This window comes from Oreochromis aureus, linkage group 5 (assembly GCF_013358895.1).
Source record: "Oreochromis aureus strain Israel breed Guangdong linkage group 5, ZZ_aureus, whole genome shotgun sequence".
NCBI classification, from domain to species: Eukaryota; Metazoa; Chordata; class Actinopteri; order Cichliformes; family Cichlidae; genus Oreochromis; species Oreochromis aureus.
In genome coordinates this window covers 10,386,373-10,408,717 of record NC_052946.1, presented here as the reverse complement: position 1 = coordinate 10,408,717, position 22,345 = coordinate 10,386,373, and the positions used below count along the sequence as shown (strand labels likewise).

Sequence of the window (22,345 nt, the reverse complement as noted above, 5' to 3'; positions counted from 1 at the left end):
CCTCTCTCCTCCCTTTTTCCCTCCCTCTTTTATTTATCTCATGTGAAACCACGCCTCCCTCCTTTCACTTGTCAGTGCATCTATAACAGTGAGCTGTCTGCACCGGGCTGTGTGTGGGGTGAGACGATCTCCTCGCTCTGCTAGTACAGCGGACCCGATCTGAACGGACCAGACGAAACTGGATGGTGCTTGACTGGCCAAACAGGTGTGTGCATTTTTATCTGTGCCTGTGTGTGCATTTGTCATAGATGACTGGGGACAGCATGTGTATCCCTCAGTATGTGATTGCTTGTTCCTCCACAGGACTTGCTTTCAGAGTAGCGTATCTAGAAGGTACAGTGCTGGAGCTTTGCCCTAGTTTACACTTGAATGCTCTGATCCATTCTGTTCGCCTCTGAGATTTATGCGTGGAGTCGCTAACGGCACTGCTTATTGTGGTAAGAGAGATGGGACTGTTCATCGGATGCACTGGAGTATCTGGCTTTGAATCGGAGCAGTAAGGGGATAAGCCGCTGTTTATTTGGTGGAACAAGTTGGTAGTTTGGGGGCTGCATGTTTCCAGGTGATGTGCTTTAATTTGGTTTTTAAGCGATTGTCTCTAAAAGTGTTTTTCATGTTTCAGCATGTCTTATAATATGCCACCGAAAAGTAGCTTTAACAGCGGCTGTGCTGAGAATCTGCAAGTGTCTACTTTATTCACTGAAACAAGTCAGTGCAGCTTTTACTGTTATTTCGTCTGTCTTGGTGTTACATCCTATTTATATACTTCTCTTTGTCCTCATATTTCCCAGTGTGGTGTTTTGAGAAATGCTTTCATTGCTTTGTATTTACTCAGGCAAATATAATCCTGACTGTTGCTGAAGACTATGTCGGGTGTAAAATTAGAGTGAAAATCTGAACTTTTTCCCAAGACAAGACCAGTCCAATTTTGAATGCTTTACACTGAGTAAACCTTTATTTACAAACGGACTCCTTCATTCTTGAATCGCCATTTCGTTAAAAGCAGCCGCTGCCACTCCTGTAAGAACCTGCACAGCTTTAGTCTGGTCCCTGTGAATGTACTCGTATCACTGTTTTATCGTCTTTATGGGTCAAAAGGCTGTGTCACCACCAAGTGGTGATGGTTAAGAGCAACAGAGTCGGGGGATGAGGACTGACCTAGTGGCTGCAATATTTATGACAGAGACTGCTGAACGTCCCGTGTTCTTTGTAGTGATATGGGATGAACAAACGCAAAGATGGAGGAATGGACGGAAAGTAAAGAAGCTTCAGAGATCTGTTCTTAAAGCATTCATTATTTATCACAACGCACTCTGCCATGGAAGCTCTAACCCCCACATCAACTGGCCTCTTTTCTCACTAAGATGCCAGTGGACTGAAGGAGGATGCTCCTATTTAGTCTACCTGTTGGCTAATGCCCGGACATTTTAAGACTCCATCTTTATGCTATACACTTACTCTCGCACACATGCACACACCTACATGATGTTTTGTTCATATTTATGTTTGCACACACTAAGCAGTAATTGCAGGGTTACACTCACTAATGGAATGGGATGTGAAATTACAGTCGCTTATTTGTGCTGACTTAATTGCAGACATGTAGCGATTGCACGTTCAGTGCAAAATTTGTGCTCACGCACACCCAGCACATGCACATGCAGAGCACTCCGTCAACCATCAGCCATTTTCCTTTTAGTTTTGTTCTTTTGTTCACACACTCTTTCTTAGACACATGAACTCCACACACACACACACACACACACAAAGACACAGGCACAATCAGTGGGAGTGACGACCTTGAGACCTGTTGATGTTGTTTGCAGCGGCCGTGTTGTGAATACATAAGAGGCCATGTGGGGCTCCCGGCAAAAATGGGGTTCTTGACACGCCATTTGTAAAAATGGCTTGAAAATGTGCAGGAGAACTAGCGATGTGAGGCTAGTGTCAAAGTGAGACAGCAGCATGAATATGTATTGTATGTTAATCCCACACGCTTGACTCAAGCTGTTGATGAAAACAGAGGACACGTTCCCCCATCTTCACTCTGGGGAGGAAGTGCTATCGACAAACCTATTGTCAGCACAGCCTCATCCCTGGGCACGGGGGCAGAGTGGTGACAGGTGGCAGATATCGGTGACAGCAGCCAAGGTGACACTGCAGGATGGGCTCTGAGGGCCCACGGGCGACTGGAGCAGCGCTGGTGTCTGCTCTTTTTATTGCCACCTTGACCTTTTGTGGTTATACACAGTGTGGTTAGATTAGAGGGTCGTAAAGCTAATGTCACCCATTAGCTTCATTCAACCCTCTGTATGCGATGGTTTACTTCACCTGCTCCACTTCCTGGCCCTTTACATTTCCTACACATTTCCCGGTCCCTTTGTTTTTAGGCATATCTTCACTTAGAATGACAGATAAACTCACTGGGCTGCCATTAAAGTGACAATAGAAACTTCCCCCACAATCCTCCTCAGTGTCACTGTTAGAAACACAACACTGAATAACACGCTTGTTTAAGCCTAAGAAGTAAACAGACTGTGTTACTTACTGATATAGTAGAAATAATACCATATAAATTTCCTGTTTGAATCTCTTGTCAAACAAGTGAATGCCGGCCAGAGGTTTGCTCTTGTTTTCCGTCCTAACACTTGCCACCTTCTTCTCTTTTTTTTTTTTCTTTTTATCTCCTCTGACGGAGGAATGGGGCACATTTTCTATTGTTAGGTAGAGTTGTCACAGCTACTGTTGTGGTTGCATCATCCAGCAATTCGGCTACCTGGGGTAAGCTACCAATAGATACTGAGGAGAACAAAAGAGCTACTCCTCCTGTTTTGGTTGTGTAATCCAGTCTTCCATTTTGTATGGAGGGCAGCCATAGTAAAGTCGGTCTTATAGCGTATGCAGCTAAACATTGTTGTTATTCTATAGCCACTACTTGTGCACTCAGCATTTCTTTTAGAATGATTAATTAATGGCAAATCTTGGCAATTGGCTATTTAAACATAACATAGTCCACTGAAAAGAGGCAGAAAGGAGGGGGTGGGAAAACAAAAACCTAACGTATACCGCCACGTGAGACAAAAAGATGCACTTAGACCTTGTGATATATCGGCTGTGGCATTAATTATATATTGGGCTTAATGAATATGTTGGGTGTATACGACTGTATTCAGAGATTTTTAAGTAAAATATTGCTTCATGTTTTCTAGGAAATATGTTTTCAAGTTTTAACCAACAATCTAGGGTTGTACTTCTCACTGAAGAGCACAGAAAGCCTCTTTATCCAGACAATAAGTAGTGCTCACGTGAATCCTTGTTCATCTGTGTCTATAAGCTGCTGTTAACAGGTCCTGCTGAGGCGGCACCAGGAGATCAGTATGTAAATCTGAGAGCTTCTGCTCCTCTCAGCTAAAATGGAAGAAAGGCAGAAGGACTCCTTGAATGAAGCATCTCAGACACTCCTCTCTGAAAGCACAATGAGAAAGAAGCACAGTCCAGGACTGATAGGAGCACACTGGAGAAGTACATCGGTGTATTTCTACCTGTGCGTTCTTTCTCCGTGTTTGTGCCTGTGTCGCGTCGGATAAGTGTGCGCTGTGTGCACATGCAATTCCCACTGTTTATGTGTGGAAAGCCATTCGACTTTTGTGTGCGAGTGCAATCAGATTTCAATCTCTTCCCTCTATATGGCTGAGCTGCTGCGGCGGAGGTGCCCCCACGGGGAAATGTAATTATACCCTGCTGGCCACAGAGTACAGGCTTCACTGGCCTATCTGTCTCAGGAGAGACAGCGGCTGGAGGCCCCTTCTCACTTGCAATATCAAACAGCAGCGATGTCACTAAAGCCCTCCTATATCTGTGAATTTTGTATTAAATCCGTGCTCCGCAATCTGCTCCTCTAATCAGCTTTTAAATCCTGGGGTTATCTGTGGCCTTTTGCTACAGTTTTGTTACAGTTGTGAATAATTTATGACAGAATTAACTGCGGTTGCTAAGAGCAGTGATTGGGAGATTTCAGAACACAGCCAATATCTGACTCAAATTCAAAGCCATTTTTCTCACCTCTTTTTTTCTGTCTGATAAGCGAAATCTTATCAGCGCAGATGTAATTATTTTCGTAATTGCTTTCATCTGCATTTTCTCCACCTGCGTCCCTACGCGTCCTTCATGAATGGCATTGAAGAGTTTTTTTTATTGATCAATCTCTGATGTATATTCCTCTCATCCAAGCATGTGCTTCTGTTTTCTATAGCTGTGGCTCCTCTGCTGCCTGCTCTCAGCTTTGCTCTGAGGTGTGTGCTGAGATGATGTCCATTAGTAAGACAAAACAAACAGACACACCCCACTCTCCTGAATTTAGGCAAACAATCAATGAGAGCACTCAGATAACAGCAGACTAAATGGCCCATTGATGTTATGATTAAATGAATACAGGATGCAGAGATGATGGTAGGACACACCGACCCAAACCGACTAAAATATATTATTTTCTCTTGTGGAATTTATATATGCTGTATAAAAAATCTCTCAAACCCTTCTGCCCTGTTGGGGCACTGTCGACATGTGCTCAGGACGCATGCCTCACAGTCGATCAATATTTTAGACTCCCACTCTTCCTCTGAACACTAAGGTTTTTGTTTGTTTGGATTTTTTTTTAGGAAACTTTTTCTTGGTATCTCCAGTTTTTTCTTTGCCCAAAGGCTCCACTGTCACTGCTGCAGCCTGCTCTCTCCTTGTCATTATGGTTGCTTCCCATTTCAGCTCTGCCCAGCCAGTCATGGCTTACTGATGTAAAGCAGACTGCTACCAGTGCTGGATTAATGGTGTATTACACATTACTGGTCATTTATAAAAAAAAAAAAAAAAAATCATTACCTCCTACCTCTCCATAACCCCTACTATGCATGAGGTCACACAGCTGTTGATTAAAAAAATAAAGCAAGCTTTGGATGCTTGGTTGGGCGCAGAATACGCTCAGTTTTTGTTAATAGAGTTGTGTTAGCATGTTGCATCCACTCCAGGAGTTTGTTGGCTTTTGATGTCCTGTTCACAGAAATGCATAGTTGCTTCTGTCCTGTGCACAGTTTTTCTTTCTTCTTTTGTGCATATCTCCATTTCTCAGCTGATGGGTCTATTATGTTGTTCCTGTGTTCCACATGGACTTAAATCATGGATTATTCACAAGACACATTTGATTTTTTTCTGTCTCCCATTACTGAGATAATTAAAGAACCTAAGTAATGCAAGTAGAGACAAAATTGTTAGATTCATAATTATAATGTGATTGCTCTTCTTAGGAAATATAATGTCTTATATTACTGTGTTGCAGACAGATAAAATATGATTACAGTGTAGTGTTACTTTGAACTCCAGTACATTACAAAATAATAGATTGAACTGATCAGAGTGCTGATAGGCATAATGAGCACTGTGTGATCTCGTTTGACAAAGGCTCAAATGTGATTTAAAGCAAAGATGAAATGAATAAATTTTAAAAAGAGAGAAAATGAAACAAAAAGCGAAAGCTATGACAAATGTGGGATATTCTTTAAGTCTTTGTTAAATCAGGAACAATGAGTTCAGCAGCAGTGATTCCAAATGGAAATACTGACTGGAAAGTTGAAAGTTTTACCCAGCAAATTTCAATGCGTCATCCATTTCATCATGTTGTACCTGGTCATGGTAACTTATCAGAAGTTCAGCTGAGCCGGAACGCTTCTGTCTTCTTCATTTCCCTGATTTGCTACACTCTAGCTCTACCTTAATCTCAGTTTCTGTGTTCTTCGCCCTCTCTCCATCCCTGTGTTTAGGTCACAACTGCAGTTTCCCACCTCGTTGCGCACCCTCACCCCTCCCTCGTGCCTCTCCCTCAGGGTGTAGCAGTCATTGTTGTGCCAAATAAGGTTTATGGAATTACAGATCTCTGAAATTGGATTTTCTCACTCCACCAAAGCACTGGGATTACAGATTTAAGCCCGGGTGCACTGGGGCACAACTGACCTGTGACTGAAGTGTTTTTTTCTGGCTTCACCCCAAGGTGGCAGATCAAGAGATTGGTGTGCCAACAGCTCTGGAGTGAGAAAGGCAGGCAGGCAGGCAGATTCTTTGTATCAGTATGTACCTGGCAATTAAACAGATTCAGAGTCAGACAGCTTTTTGGCTTCTGTGTCTGGATTTCTTTTTCTCTCATGTCGACCACTCGCACTCTTACACACTCCTCCTCGTCTGTCCTCACAACTTTGAGTGTGTTTGATCTAATTCTCATCTAATGAATCTTTTGATCTTCCTCGCCTGACACCCAGACACATCCCAGATTTCTACATCCCAAAGTAGCTCAATTCGTTCTAATCCTTAAAATCTGGCTGCTGGTGAAGCAATTGATTCCAAGTGATGTACAAAGATTTGCACTGTCTGCCCGAGGCTTGTTTAAAGAACTGTGGGATTTCTTAACTAACCTTGATCCTCCCCCACCCCTCCCGTCTCCTACAAATCTACCTCATCACACCTCTAGATCAATTCTGTCATTATCGCTCAAGTGATTGTGCATTAACCACAACTGGAGTGAGGGAGCAGCAGACAAAAGTGGGACGTGAATTGAGAAAGCACCAGAGACAGCCCTGTGAATGCAACATTAAGATGTTGGCAGGAAGGTGGTATTCATTAGAAGTGGTGGCTTTGTGAACTCTTAATTGGAGAAGAGGTAGGAGTGAGGGTAAGGGATCAATGGAGCCAGAACTGAAGTTTCAGTCCACTGACATCAATCAGTCGCCTCTCCAATGAAGAATGTAACTAATCAAAAAAACATTGCCTCAGGCTTCCATTTATTTGCCCTCACAGTCAAACGTGATCAGGATCACTGTAAAAAGACAGCTCATTCCAGCTTATCTTATATTTGTCAATATTTGCTTTAAAATGTCTTTACTGTTTGGGTGTAAAACTGGCAAGAACCTGAAATTCTCTTCATAGAAAGGAATATTAAGTGAACCCCTGGTGTATTTTTACTCCACTGCTAAAAATAGTCTCTTCCTCTTCATCTTGCCATTGCCTGGGTAATAGCCATCTTTCTGCCGTGTCACGTTTTGATGTATCATTCTCTTATTCACATCAAGGACAAGGCCAGGTGTCACATTTTCTCTCAGTTGCCACGCTTGTCGTGCTTCCTTGTCACCCTTGGCCTGTTCCAATCCCCTCCTTCCCTCCTCCCCCTCTCTGCTGATTTTTTATTAAATCTGTCACTTCTTTATCTCAGGGATTGAGAAAGAAGGAAAATCACTTTTGCCATTTACAACCTGCTGTGTCTGCTGAGTTCTGCGAGTGTATGTGGATATCATTTTTCGCCACATAAAATCCTGTCAAAATAAATAATGTCTCTGATGTTTTGTGTTGTCACATCACTGAAATTCTTAGCTTTAAATGCCTATTCCGGTTACTTGTATGACTACTACACATTTTTAGATGGACAGATAAACAGGCACAGGTGCACAGACTCACCTCTCTTTGATGCCCATGAGTGGCTGGGAGTGCTGGCTTGGGCAGAGAGCAGCTGGGGTCAGAGACGTGCCTTGGCAGCGAGATGACAGTGGGCTTTCCAGCATATTCTTAGCTATGCTTCACATACCAAATGGCTAGGGTTTTATTGTGTGTGTGTGTGTGTGTGTGTGTGTGTGTGTGTGTGTGTGTGTGTGTGTGTGTGTGTGTGTGTGTGTGTGTGTGTGTGTGCGTGTGTGTGCATGTGCATATGCACATCACCATTGTGCGTGTGCAAAACACCTCAACAAAGATTTCACAGGGTGTTATGGAGATGTCGAAGTTGGTTTTGGCTTGCCTCAGATGTTTACATGCCGGACACTGACACCTGTCCAATCAGAACAGGGATCAGACAGCTCCATTCCTGTCAGCATGTCTTCACAGACAGACACCAAACAAGGCCTTGCAGCTTACGAGATCACAACTGGAGACATTTGGAGACATGTAGATAGTGTTAGATGGCAGCTTGATGGAAAGAGGAGGGTGAAAACAGCTATTTTTCTGTAGCTCCACTGCTTCTGACACCTAGTATAAAGATTTCATTGTTTGCCTGGCTGAAATTTAGCAGCAATTTCATAGTGTTATAAAGGCAAACGGATTGTTATCACTATTGCTAAAAATGTCCCAGAGGGTGAGAGGTAATTATGTTAAAATCAGATCATTTATATTCTGGTACAGATCTAATTAAACCACCTCCTGAACTATTGCCTGCTTCCTCAGGCATCACAACATCCATCATACATGGACTATCTTGTTTGAATATCATGTGTACACCAGATGTTCTCAGTCATTGAGCTATGTGTGAAAGAAGAGTAGCATTTGAGAGTGGCATCTAGACAGAGTACTTAATGGCATTTTTTAGGGTGGAGAGGAACAAATCAAGCTGGGGTCAAGCATTAAAAAAATATTTGTTAAAACAAATAATGCAGTGGCAACAATATGGAATATTCTGGCTTTGTTTGAGCTTCTAAACTGAAGTAACACATGTTCCAAGTACTCAACCACTCTGGACTTTGTGTTTGCTTACAGAATTTGGCAGTAAGAGGCTGATTTCTGTGGGAGAGAACATCTTTGGCAGCTTGTTTAGAAAAGAAGGTAAGGATGTTCACCTCTCAAAGTGACTTTTCCATCTGTTAACACGCCCGTGGGTGGAGTTTCGTCTCGTTTCCACAGATAGGTTTCTACAGATGTGGATCAGTGCGTGTCTTTACGTTTCTTCGTGAAATCGAATCACACAGATTTGGTCTTTTCTGGTTATCTGATTTTGTACTTTTTGGGTATCTCACCTTCATCTTCAGAAATAATTCAGGGACTGACTTATTACCTTTTCCCGTTACCATGGATTCTCCTTATTCCCGAGAAAACTGCAGGTTACAGTTAGTGTCAACACTTTATTTACTACAAGGGGGATAAAATCATCTCTTCCAAAGACTCACACATCACATTGCTTCAGTCAGTCCCAGGATCACATCAGCTCGTTTGATCTGAATGCCAGTGATTACCACTTGGTTCTGCACAAATAAAGGCATGGTTGTTATTGCTTCTGCAGAGAGGGACATCATGATGAAAGAAATCTGTGGGTGTTTTGGTTGTTGGCCACAGCAGATGCACCCTCATCAATAGAAATGGTAGTTATGAATAGAAAAAAAGACTGAAATAAATGCTGTAGAGTGTTGGGTGAGGTGAGACTAATGAGCTGGTTATAAAGCGCAGACTTTTTATAAAAAATCACCTTCACCCCCTGTGGCTTTGGGTTAGATTAATGTATTATCTAAACAAGTAATGATAGGACTGGACACATTTTATGCTTTAAATTAGTTGTTAGATGTGTCACCGTTACTGTGTCCTGTTGGCTGATTACCAGTAACATAGTCGTGCTGCTGCTATGATCAGAGTCATCCTGTGTGAACAGTTGGATAGCTGCAGAAGAAACTACTCTCTGCACATGTGGGTATATTATTTGCACAGCTGTGTACAGCTGTCTCATTACCACTTGCAAAAACATCAGTATGCAGGGCAGTTCTCCTTTCTGGTTAACAAACAACTGCTACAAAGGGCTCCTAATATAGATGCAATAGTTTACTGTTTTGTTTGTGAAGACAATATGCCTCACTATGAAACTTGTATTGACAGACGATTTAAGGCAGCTCAACTCTGATATAGCTTCATGTTTCTGTGACACTAGCAAGAGCAGACAGGTGAATGATGCGCCTTTGGTAAAATATTCTGTTTGAGGACTGATCTCCACTTCAAAACCCTAGTTTGAGGACAGCATTCACCTCTCTCTTTCTTCCTCCTCTTCTTGCTGGTAGAAAGAGCCTTCGGCAGTGCAGGATAAAAACCAAAAGTCTGCTAGAGAAACTCTTCAAAGGTACAGTTCATTCGCTGAATGAAGACCTCATCAATTCAGCCTCCCCTCTTAAACCAGTGTCCTTTCCACAGAGTTCTGGTTGCTTATGAACAAAGTTGTTTGATATATCTCCACTATTCCTTGCAGCTGATTGCATAAGGTGCTTTTGATATCTTGTGAGTGACAAAAGGATATTTTTCCCTAACCGCTTTGGATTAGCCAGTGGTGGGTGCAGGTTCCTTATATCCACCCTAGGATATTTGATGCACACAGCAGGGGTCTTGGAGCATTTTCCTGACCCTCATTTTCCACATCAGCAAGACAGAAACTCCCGGCTTGCTTCCATGCACCATTCTGCCTTCTGCCCACTGATTAAAAGTCAAATATTAAAGTGCTCTGTTGTGACCACGGCCTAATTGATTCTTTCCGCCGGGTGCACACAGAATGGGCTGACAGCAGGCGATACCAGGCTTTGTCAACATCGGGCATGCTGCCTGACGCTCAGGACGGCACCCCAATAAAGCCTCCTGTGAGTGTGCCAACCTGCGGCCCCACACACACTGAGGCCACTCAGCACTCCGGCCAAGCTTTATAGTAACAACAGAGAGGCAGCTCATTCTTTTGCTGTGTGTCAGCTTCCATCGGCTAGCTGGGAAGCCCACTTTTTATTTTTAAGGAAGTTGCTGGCTGTGACAAAAGTGTGTGTGTGTGTGTGTGTGTGTGTGTAGGTCCACACTTGAAAAAAATCCCTTTAGCCCACTTGCATAACCACTCATCTAACTTAAGCAATCTGGGGCGATGGTGCTGAAAGGCGCATTCAGCTGAATGCAAAGTTCCACAAAGGGCCCTCTTCTTTTTTTCCCATCCCCAGTTTCCTGCCGTTAAGATAATTGCTTTAATAGATATTAATCACAGCTGTGTTTAAAAAGGAGCTTGCTAAACACACGATGACACCGAGTATCTCATCACTAGTCTGTGATAAATGCTGGACAGGTGTTGGAGGTTCTGTTTGAAGTCTTGTCTCTTGCACTCTATGAGCTACAGTGTAGGAATCAAATTTGTTTCAGGCGCTCCCTTATTCACAAAGGCTTGCCACAGCAGGTAGCTTCACATGTTTGATTTGACAGACTTTTTTTGAACAAGATGTCTCCTTCTAGAATTGAACCATGGATCTTTTGCTTGTTAAGTAAATGTGTAAACCACTGCACTATAGGAATGACTGAACTGAATTTCTACTAGAGATGGACCGATCCGATATTACGTATCGGTATCGGTCCGATACTGACCTAAATTACTGGATCGGATATCGGCGAGAAATAAAAAATGTAATCCGATCCATTAAATATCAAAAAAACACCTCACAAAACTTGCGACACGGCGTAACTCGGCTCATAACCGTAGCACGTCGGAGCAGTGTGCCTCATGTGATAGAGCGGCTGTGTGTATTTGTAGCCTTGCTACCAAACCAGCATTTCATCTCCGAGGAAGTTATCCCAGAGAGAAGTAAAGCAAGTGTGTAAGTTCATCTCTGAATGTTTGTAAAGCGTTCCCATGTTAAGCTTAACAACCGATATATGGAGCGACTGACTCTCTCTCTCCCTCTCTCACCTTCCTGCAGCTACTTCAATCGTGAAACTGCTTAATGATCAGCTGATCAGCTTTTCTGTTGCGAGTCTGTCTCTCTTCTTTGTTTTGGTCCACTTTGCACCAGAAAGAGGAAACCAGCGGCGGAACAACAGCAGCACGTTTAACCTTGATAAGCTGTTGTTAGAATTTATTTAATATTACTTTCTACACCAGGATCCTTTTCTACGCAGCTGACGGCTGGTAACTGTGCAGGGGCGGATCTAGCAAAGTGTAGCCAGGGGGCCGATAGGGGCATTAACAGGAAAAAGGGCACAAAGACATACTTTTCTTTCTTATTCTCATTTAAAATGCCTAGCTTTTAATAAATAATTATCTGAATCTTACACCCAAAGTTTTAATCTGATGTAAAATGTATAGAAGTCCATTACTGTATATAGTAACTGTTAAGTCTAATATACCCTAGTAAGCTATAGTACTTTTTTCTTTGAGAAGGTACCATCTGTGAATTCTGCAATTCTGTTGAAGAAAGATGTTGAATCTATTTAATTATTCTTGAAAAATAATTTATTTCTGTGCATTTTTTTTTCAACCTGCATCAAATTAAAGTTGATTACATCGATTAAGCATCATGAGGTGGAGGGTGGGTGGTTCCCTATTTTTTTTTGCTGGGAGTTTGCAACCCTATTAGTTAGGTTGCTTAATATTTCTGCTAAGTACTCTTTAAAATACCAGAATAGGGAGGATTAAGTTTATTAGATTGATCAGTGTTGCTGAACTATGAAATATTTTGGGTGCAGTGTATTTTTTACATACAGGTATAACAGAATAGCTTTAGTGTTATTGTTTATTTAAACTTGAGTATGAACTTATACAAAATGCAGCAAGATATTAAAAAACAGTTTTATTGATTAAAAACACACTATATCGGTTCATATCGGTATCGGCAGATATCCAAATTTATGATATCGGTATCGGTATCGGACATAAAAAAGTGGTATCGTGCCATCTCTAATTTCTACAGCAGTAAAACAGTGCGTTTCTCCACTCTTTATGTGAAAGAAATGCAGTGTCCCTGTCCCTCTCTTGTCGGCTTACCCTATGAATTTACTGGCCATTTTATGTACACCATGAATTGGCTTTGCTCCCCATCTATTTTTAATGATTTCTGACTGCACAAGAGAGGGTTACAGTGATCTTAACGCCATATGATGTTCATTAAATGCAGACATTCATCTACAGCATTTTTCTCATGAATGTGATTGACCTTTTTGCTCAGTGTGAACCACAGTAAAAGGGTATAGGTGACTATTAATCGCTTCATGGTTGAAAAACTGGACATATCTCCTATCCTGTCTGGTGCTTTATGTTCTGTCTGAGCTGATAGGAAGGAGTTATAAGGTTTTGTGTGGGTGCAGTGGTCACAGTTAGGTAATGGTGCAGTAATTACGCCTTTAGTAAAATGGGGTCGTGCGCTGCACTCTTTTTGCAACACAAGGTTGATGAACTCCGTCCCAGCGCTGCTAATTGATGCCTAATTGAAGAAAGTGGAATAAAACAGAGAAACCACCCAAGAGAACAAGTCAGCAGGTTGCAATTAAACAAGTGTAGGGTATTTTGAAGAGGTTATCAACAGAATATATACAATTTCCAATTAGGAATTTGAATTTCTTTTCACATCCTGTTTCAGTATGATCAATTGCCAGCCCAGCTCTGGATTGGTCCCTTGGCTGCTTCAGGAGTAAAGGCCACTGTGAAATAATCACGATGTCCTCTGAGCAGGGTTTCTATTCTTCCCCCATCCTGTTACTTCCCTGCTGCAGATCCCAGGAGAGGTTCCAGAGGCTGAGTGGGGGTCATGATCACACTACAGGAGGGCGACAGCTGGCTGCCTTTCTGACAGGGGTCTAATGGAGGCCTAATAGGAACTAGTCAAGTTCCAGAGGCCTCTGCTTTGACCTTGAATTGAGCCTGTGGAGGCAGGTAAAGAGGAGGATGAGGGATGGAAAAGGGAAGTGATATTATAGAAGCTGACAGGCAGGTGGTTTAAACACCTTTCTGGCTCTCTGAATCTTTTTTTTTTTTTTTATACCTTTTATTGGGCAAGTGTGCCTGTGTGTGTTTCACCACGAGTCAGAATACATTTTTAAAAGTGTATTTTACCTTAAAATTTATTTAACTATTGTTGTTTTTTTCTTTTTATGTTTGTTAGAAATTGGGGAGAAAAAAGTATTGTCTCTGGAAGGGCTTTGAAAACATCCTGTTCTCTGGGAATAATTATTGATATTATAATTTTGTGGTGGGGGGGGGGTTATTCATATATATGAAAAAACCTCTTTTTGTTTTGCAAGTAACGTTCAACTTTGAATAATTTCCTGTTAACTTCAGTGCATTATTGCAGTATTTTTAATGCAACAACTTTTTTTTTTTCAGAATAACTTAATAACAAATAGACTGGATTTATAAAGCAACAGGTTTGAAGGTTTTTAGCTTTGGCCAAGTGCACTCAAGCAGCTTTCTTTCACTGCATATTGATTGGACATGAAATGAAACATATGGATCCAAAGCACAAGGAGACAATTCAGTTCAATCAATTGTGAAAACCCCCAAAGATAACTGTAATTATGAATATTTAATATTACCTTCTTTCTGCTCTTACTTACTAATATTTGTTCACACATATAAGGATGTGTGTGTGTGTGTGTGTGTGTGTGTGTGTGTGTGTGTGTGTGTGTGTGTGTGTGTGTGTGTGTGTGTGTGTGTGTGTGTGTGTGTGTGTGTGTGCGTTTCTCTTTTTCAGTCAGTAATTCAAATCACAGGAAAGTCAGGCCTGCAGGGACAGCTGATGAGCATTATCCACAGTAAAGAGAGACCCACTACTGCCTGATCAATCTGAGCTCTCATTAAAAGGCTGCCAAGCCCTTTGCAACCCAATACAATATCAATACTGTAGCACCACAAAGGGACCTCCAAAGCTGTTAGGCAAGTCGCTGGCAGCTTAACTGTCATTACTGGGTGGGCACCATGCCAGAGACCCCCTTTGTGGGCCACTTAGGCTCCCCCCATGGTCCCAAACACAGGTCAGGACAGACAGATGGGCTGTCTGGGCAGCTGTCCCGAGGAAGAGATGGAGAGAGATGGATGCCGACCTGTAGAGGAGGAGACGGCCTGCGCTCTCTCGCAGTATAGAGGGATGATATAGACTGTGTGTGTAGAGAGTGTGGAGTTACACACACTGCGGTCTCAACCGTGGCTTGTTTGTTTGCAATGCATGAGTATTTTCTGTGTTGGTTTTTCTGTGAATACCAAAGCTGATGTTTACACAGACAGACACAGATGTTTGCATTTAAACTGAACAAAAAACAAAGAGTTTGCTTAAAAAGACACACTCTGTGAACTGTGTTGTTACAGAGGAAAAAGATTCCGGGTTTGGGCATGTAGCCTAAGATTCCTGCTGGGAAAACCATAAGCAATGAATGGCACTCTGTGGTGATTTCCAAGTAGAGCAAATGGGGGGGAATATAAGTGACCATACATAGAAAGCCTCTGTAATTCAGATCATTGTGTGGAGATCTCCCCTCTGTGCTCTAGTCCTGACCCCCTGTGTGGTTCCGATAGGGGAGGGAGGGATAAGCCAGTAATCCACTGACAAAAGGGCCAGGAGAAAGCCAGCTAGCAAAGGTGGGGGGGTAAGGACAGAGAATGGGAGGAGTGAAGAAGTAAAGAAGCATTTGTTGCCTCTCAAAGTCCCAAGGGTGTGCTTAACTCCAGATAAGATGGTCCTCACCATGCTCACAGATCCTGGCCATCCCTCTGCTGTGTAGGGCCTCTTTGAATAGTTAAGAGCCATTGTTTATCAGTTAAGTAAAAGATTGGCAAGTCTACAGAAGTGATTACTTCAGCAGCAGCTCAACTGTAACTTCCTACTAGCGTATTGATTTATCTGAGCTGTCTTTAATTTATTCAGCGGGTGGCCGGCAGTTTACTGAAAGTTGAAACTGATATTGTCCGTAATCATCATTAAGTCGGGGCCATAAGGAGAGGGAGAAGTCCCCACTGCCGCTGCTAATTTGATAATAGGAGAGGAATGGCATGTGATTAAAACACAACAGATGACAGCTTAAAACCTGTGAGTCCTGTGGAACACGATGTGTGCAACTCATAAACCAAAGGCGCACAACTTTATTTAGAAAAATAACAGCAATATACTTTCAGCAGATAATTATCACTGTGGGAATCTCAATATTGTTCTCATCCAGCCTTCTCGTATTATGGAATTCTTAGCAGACCACGTTGTGGATTGATGTTAGATTTTTCAATGCTGCAGCAGTTACACAATGTCATACAGAAGTCAGTTGGCTGCTCTGAAGTCTCAGTGAGGTATTTAGGTTGGTGGAACAATGGACCCCGGCTGATTTGTCCGTTATCCATTTAGCCGAGATGTGACACACTGTAGGGGGGCTTTGCCACTGGTCAATAAGTGCCAATAAGAAACAGTCATCACTCAGCAGGCTGCCCTGTCCACCAGCTTGCTCACTTGTTTCAGCTGTCAACCCCCGTGTCAAAGGAGCTAGCGACTGAGCCGCTCTTTCGGATGCATCACAAACGGCTTTCCCATATACAAACCTGAATAGGACAGGAAAGGCAAGGACACTCAGAGACTGCAAAGCAGGGCGATTTTCCCTCAGACATCTGAATAAACCCATCTGAAGTGAAAAAAGCTACGTATTTGCAAAACACCATTGACAGTTGCTCATTCTCTCAATCTTAAGTCCCTGGAGGTGGGGCTGTGGGGGGTTGAACTCAAGTCAGGGACAATCGTGGCTCTGTTTGTGTTTTCTCTAACACCTCCGTGTTCTCTTTGGGCTCTCATGGAGCGTACCGCAGGGGTGCATGAGAGGAGGGGTAAGTGCCGTGACCCTGAAATGGTCCCTGACTGAAGCCCCTCAAAAAATCCTGCAGACCACCACGCTAGCCCTACATGCCACCCGGTTGCTGCTGGAAACAAAGAGCAAAGTGGACATGTGTGAATCAAAGTGAAAAGTAGCATCTCAAGAGTTCAAGAGTGAATCTGGTTAATAAAAAAATCCTCACTGCAGTAGGTTTTGATTTATTTTTGGTGTGGCTGAGTCCATTATGGGGAAGATCTTCACTGATTTAGTTTGATAAACCCTGAGGAGACCAAAAGGTAGACGGTAGCTCTGTGATGTCCCTGTAATGCCTTTGAGAACAATACAACAATATGATTCTGTTCATTTCCTCCAGATTCAGAGATAATTAGCCTAACTGTTGTTTTCCCCTTTTATGTCCCCTCATTGGAAAGAGAAGTTTGAAGTCTGATACACACAGTGTGGGTGTGTTTGTGTGTCTGCCGCTCAGTCTGTGTGTGCGCGTGTGAGACGTTGTGTGTACTTTTATAGTCAACAGAGCAGAGTCTGTCAGAGCTCTTTGTTCTCCGGCGAGAACACATGACTGGGCCTTTTGTCTGAACTGACACCATCATACAGTCTCTTTTTCTACCTCGCTCTCTTTCGTCTTTCTCTCTCTCTCCTCCACCCTCTTATTTTTTTCCAGCAAACTATTCACCCACCTTCCCATCACTTTCTCCCTCACGCATTGAAACCATTTAAAAGATAATGGGCCCTGTGGATTATGGAGGTAGGGAGATGGAGATGATTTTTTTTCCTTGTGTCTGTCTGGGTGCTTTAGCTTTGTGAGGAAATCTTTCAGAGTATAGCGTGACTACCAGAAAATGACTACTGAGGGCAGGTTTTTTTTGGCATTTATAATTTATTGCCATCTTTGTTTGTTACCCTACATTTATGTAACTTTTACTTAGGGCCAAAATTTAAACATCACAGCATGGCAGCCAGATAAAGCTGTTCGATGTCTCCTTCTGCAAGCATGGGGAGTAACTGGCTACCTCCAGCATCTACGTTCCTTCTGTGAAGACTTTCCAGGAGGTTTGATAACCTGGCATGAGCATGAGGTCACTGATAAAGCACGACTTACATGTAGCTTTCTGAAAAGACACAAAAAACAAGGTAAGGAAGGGACACATTGTCCCCTAATATTTACTCCACTACCCCCAACACTGCTTTAAAAACAAGAGAAAAATGAGAATTTATGAACGACTCCAACACAGGTGGGGCTTTTCTCCCTCAGGAATAGGTCTGGGGTCTTTTTTGTTCAGTTTTTTTGCTTGTTTATTTTTTTAATTCCCCAAATCTGAATTATGCATTTATACAACCACTGAAGGTTGTGAGGTAAACATAATTATCTCTGACACACTCACAGTGGTGTTATCTCAGTTAGCAGCTACATAGTGTCTCACTTTGTGCACGCTCAGGCAGGATGATCACCATGAAGAAGGAAAAAGTATGAAACTGATAGAAACATTTTCTTACAAAGTATTTTATTCTTGTTTTGTTGATGTACAATGAAATGTATCCTTTTGGCTGAAGCATTTATAGCGCTGCCTCACTGTCTCTGTGTGAGGGGAAGTTGTGAAAAGCAAGCTGGAAAATAACCAGATGAAAACTGCATGAACCAGTGTGGTTCTGTAAAACTTGGATGCAGAAATTGAGCAGTTGTTTGTTAGATGTGTCAGAATAAAACTACATATAATCGCACAACTGATGTTGTGTTACACAGGATGCGTAGCTACTTTCTGCACAGGGTTGTGCAAGGTGTGCAGGAAAGATTGCTAGGGCTCATAGCATTAGCCTGACTCGGCAAACTAATCTGACTTTATTTTGTACACAGTGGGAGGTGGCACACATTTCAATAGTTAAAAATGTGATTATTGAAGTGATTAATGGTTTTAAGATGACTTTTAAATTTGCATGCAATGTTTGTATGACCAATATTTAATTTGTCCATTGTTTCCAATTTTGGATATTTTCTGGGTGTTTTTGTCATACATTCAAATTTTTTTTCTCTGTTTTAAACACTATTAAATTAATTGCATCCTTACTGGAAATGGGCAAAGACAACAGGGGACAGCGGTGTAACTCATGTCTATGTTTACTCAGCAGCGATAATTTTTTAATGAGAAAAGTTGTTGATAATTAATGAGAAATTTGGGGAATAATTATTTGGAAATGATGCAGAATGCCTGAGAGTTTCATTGTGTTATATTTTAGTATGTGCTGAACTGTCACCTGCTCTTCGATTTTTTTCAATTTTGCTTTATTTATGTATTTTTTCTGCATCTCTTAATTTACACCATTAACAGATGTAGAAAAAATGCAATTCACCAGAATACAGGAAATGAAGTGCACGTTGCTCCAAATTTGGGGAGGAAATCCAAGAACTCTTTCTTAATGTGTTCCTTCTCATATTCAACCCAACCCTACCCTGTACTGACTTCTCCTGAAGGCCTTGGGTTTGGGTTGATATCAGAGCTCTGTGTAAACCATTGAGATTGTCCTAAAACAGTATAAGAAAACTGTTTGCTATCCACATGGCTACAAATATAGTTAGTGTACTTGTATAACATTCTCTATATTTTCTATAATGAAAACACTTTTTAGTGAGTGTGAGGCAGAGAGAGAGATTTCCAGACAGAGCACATCACCACTTCACCTCTTCCCCTGGAGCAGCAGACTCACTGCAGGATTAATGATGTGTTAAGTGCTAAAATTACACACATTCATATTTCACCATTTGGGCAGCACGTTCCACGTGGCATTAAAGGTTAGGGGAGAATATTATGTGTAAACAAGAGAAGAAACACAAATCTGAAGACAAACAGTTTAACAGTAAGTGCAGAAAGAAATATTTCACACTTGGGTCACTTCATCGCTGCAGAAATCAAATTTTCTCACTTTTAAAGTCTACCCACTGGTCTTTTGTGTCTGCGTATTCAAACAGAAAATTGCTGTGCAGGTTCTGACTGTCATCTTAAAATGTCTGCAGTGTGCCGAGCTTATCGGAACCTGAGGGAAATCTAAATTAAATCTTCTCAGTGAATAGGATCAGCCTCTGCATTATCTCTTGTCATTCTCAACTATTAAAGTTAGTTATTAGGAAGTAAAGGCATATTCGTCAAAAGAATGTGTGGGCTCTATTTTAAACCAAGGAGCTGCTGGAGAGTTATTGAATATGATTTCAGGGTTATCAGCGAAGCACTGAGGGTTTTGACCAGTGATGGATTCTGACATAGTAAAGAGGCATTGTGTTTGGATGTCATTGCATCGGCATCAGTTGTTAGTTTGGAGGTCAGTGTTGGAAAAAGATTGTCTGGGGTCACAGCTGTGCTACGGAGAAGCAAGAGTCAAGACCTTCTGCTCCAAAAAACTGACAGCAAGTTGTAACTGTGTAAAGCCCTGCATTTTTACTTTTACTGTCAAATCAGAGTTCATAGAGACATAAAACAGCTGAAAGCAGCATTCTGTCTTATAGAATCTATTATAAGAGTCTGATACCACGATTAGTCTCGGCTTCACGAAGGATCTATATACAGGTTTTTAAACATGAGCAGCAAACACTTTGATATGGAACAATTTAGCTGAGCAACATTCTCCATTTGTGTGTTGCTTGCTTAGCTGTTCTGTGGGTTTTAGCTGTTCTCTTGCTATGAAATCGTTGTATCTGCATTTAGAAAGAGGTGAGTGCAGCCCAGAGCCTTCAGCTAATGGCTGCAGAAAACAACACATTTACACCAAAGCATTCTGTTATGTACCTAATTTTATCTAACCCACTGTTTTTTGTTTTTTCTTCTTATTTCCCTTGCTCTCTGATTCACCATGTATATCCCCTCAGTCACCCTCAGTGTGTTTCATAAAGGGGAGCAGAGAAGGCATACAAGCCTGTATCAGACAAATACTCCTTCACATTAATCTGATCACGTTCCAAAGTGTTGGCTTCCTGTCTGAATGAGCACCCTATCACTTTTCCGCAAAAGTTGCGATGGCCTTCTCAGTAGTTCAGCACTAGGAACATTTACTTATCTGTTAATGGCACAAGTCTGAACTGCATGCTGTCACATTAATAGATGGATATACACAAGACAGCACAAGACAAAGACACAAATAGCTCTCTCCATCACTGTCACTGAATAAAGGAAGGAACATTAACGTAAAAGTGACCCATCTGATTGAGTGAACGGCATCGCTTTAACATACGGATGCAGCCAGCAGTTTCACATTTACAAATAGTTGAGCAGTGGAGTTAATGACAGTTCATTAAGACATTTCAATGGACTTTAAACTGGCTCACTCACTCGTTTATTTTGGTCTCCAGTAGTTCTGAAAGTCATATACCAAATAGCACTTTTAACTGTACAAGTTTAATTTTCATCACCAAAATCTTACCTTAGCCTTATTAGTTACATTTGCACGGTTGGGTTTCTACAGTGTTTTGTAGTAATAATGATAAATATATTAAGACTGCATGACACAACATGTGAAAACGTTGCTGATTTAACTCCTCAGTCACCATTTTCAAGTTGAGTAGAGACAAAATGCATAGAGAAAGGGGCGTGGGTGTTGAACCTACACTGATAAAGTGATCTTAAGCATAAGAATTGTAATGCTGCTAGATTTCTAAACAAGCCCAGGTCAGCATATCAACTTGAAAGATGATGCGATATATCAGTACTTCTTTTAGAGATTGATTGTGCTGCCATCAAATTCCACAAAAGTCAGTTGCTGTAGCTCCACCAATACCTCAAATGCAGGGTTAAATAATTTTCCCAAATCTGGTGATGGAACAGAGATTTGCAGAGAATAATAGATTAAGGAATGGAAACGAACCGTGGCTTCTTATTATCATGAAAAAAACATTCCATACTGTATTGAGAATCACAGTCCCCTCCTTCCACTGGCACGCACGCACTCATGCACGCACGCACACAAACGCAAACTTCCCTGAGAGAATGTTACTCTCACATAGATGCATGCCGTTGCAGAATTAGCATCTGAATACCAACTTTTGTTGGTAAATTCAAGGGTCCTTGGAGATTTTGCACATTCTGTTCAGAGCTAGGCAGGCCAGTGGGAACAAAGTCACACATTAGCAAAGCCCTGCCAGGCTCAATTATGACCAAAGGGATTGGCTTGATAGTGTTTCAGCAATGGATGTGTCTATTTAAACATTCCTGGCCACTTTCTTTATGTTTTTCAGCACCGTAGATGGCAAATTCCTCTGTCAAGAACGAGGCAGAGGACAATATGGCGGTTCTCTGCGGCACATCCTGTTTTATTCTGCTCTGTTTTATATGGCAGCCTTGGCCTATGAATCTAGTTTTCGTGTTTTGTGAAGATCTGTCTGCAGTGGAAGTGCTCAGGCTTTGTTCTCTCCAGACTATATGCCTAGAGTTTTTTTTTCCCCTGCCTCGCACTTTCTTTTTTTCCTCAATCTTTCTCTGTCTAAGAACATTGGTGATAAAGAAACCAGGAGTCTGACTTTAAGCTTGTGGGCTTTCGCCTCCATATTTTATTGGCATTATGAGCACAGCTGATTAAATTGCAAGTGTACGCCATGGCTCGTCCTCCTTCAATATGTAATAAATGTCTTTTTTTTCTCAGTTTTCTCATATTCTGTCTGTGTTTTGTGCCTTCTCGGGGGATCGCAGATTGGATGAATCAGACTTTGTGCCTGTTTCAAAGCCCAAGGTGTTTTATTTATAGGGGAAAAGTACATTAACGCCTCTGCAAAGTCTTTGGAAGATTTATCAAGTACTCTCCCAGCTTCCACCCTGCCTCACTTGAACTGTGACAGACCTAGTAAAGTACAGCTGTGAGTTGCCGGGCAGTGTAACATATCTTCCTGCTGATCCGGTTTCTGTTTTTGTCCCTCCACTCTTGCTACAGTCTTACCATCATGCCCATGCTATGACATGGCCGGCTCTGTTGTCACTACATTTATAATTCAGTCTTA

The 22,345-nt window shown here is 41.9% G+C and overlaps 1 protein-coding gene across 1 annotated transcript in view; it reads left to right on the top strand.

Annotated features, from left to right (window-relative positions):
* The window catches only part of sulf2a (sulfatase 2a), a 49,403-nt gene that overhangs the window by 13,523 nt on the left and 13,535 nt on the right, over nucleotides 1-22,345 (top strand). Inside the window, exon 4 of the mRNA XM_031733068.2 lies at nucleotides 8,557-8,622. The gene's annotated coding sequence lies outside the window, so the exon portion shown is untranslated. The remainder of the gene's footprint in view (nucleotides 1-8,556; nucleotides 8,623-22,345) is intronic.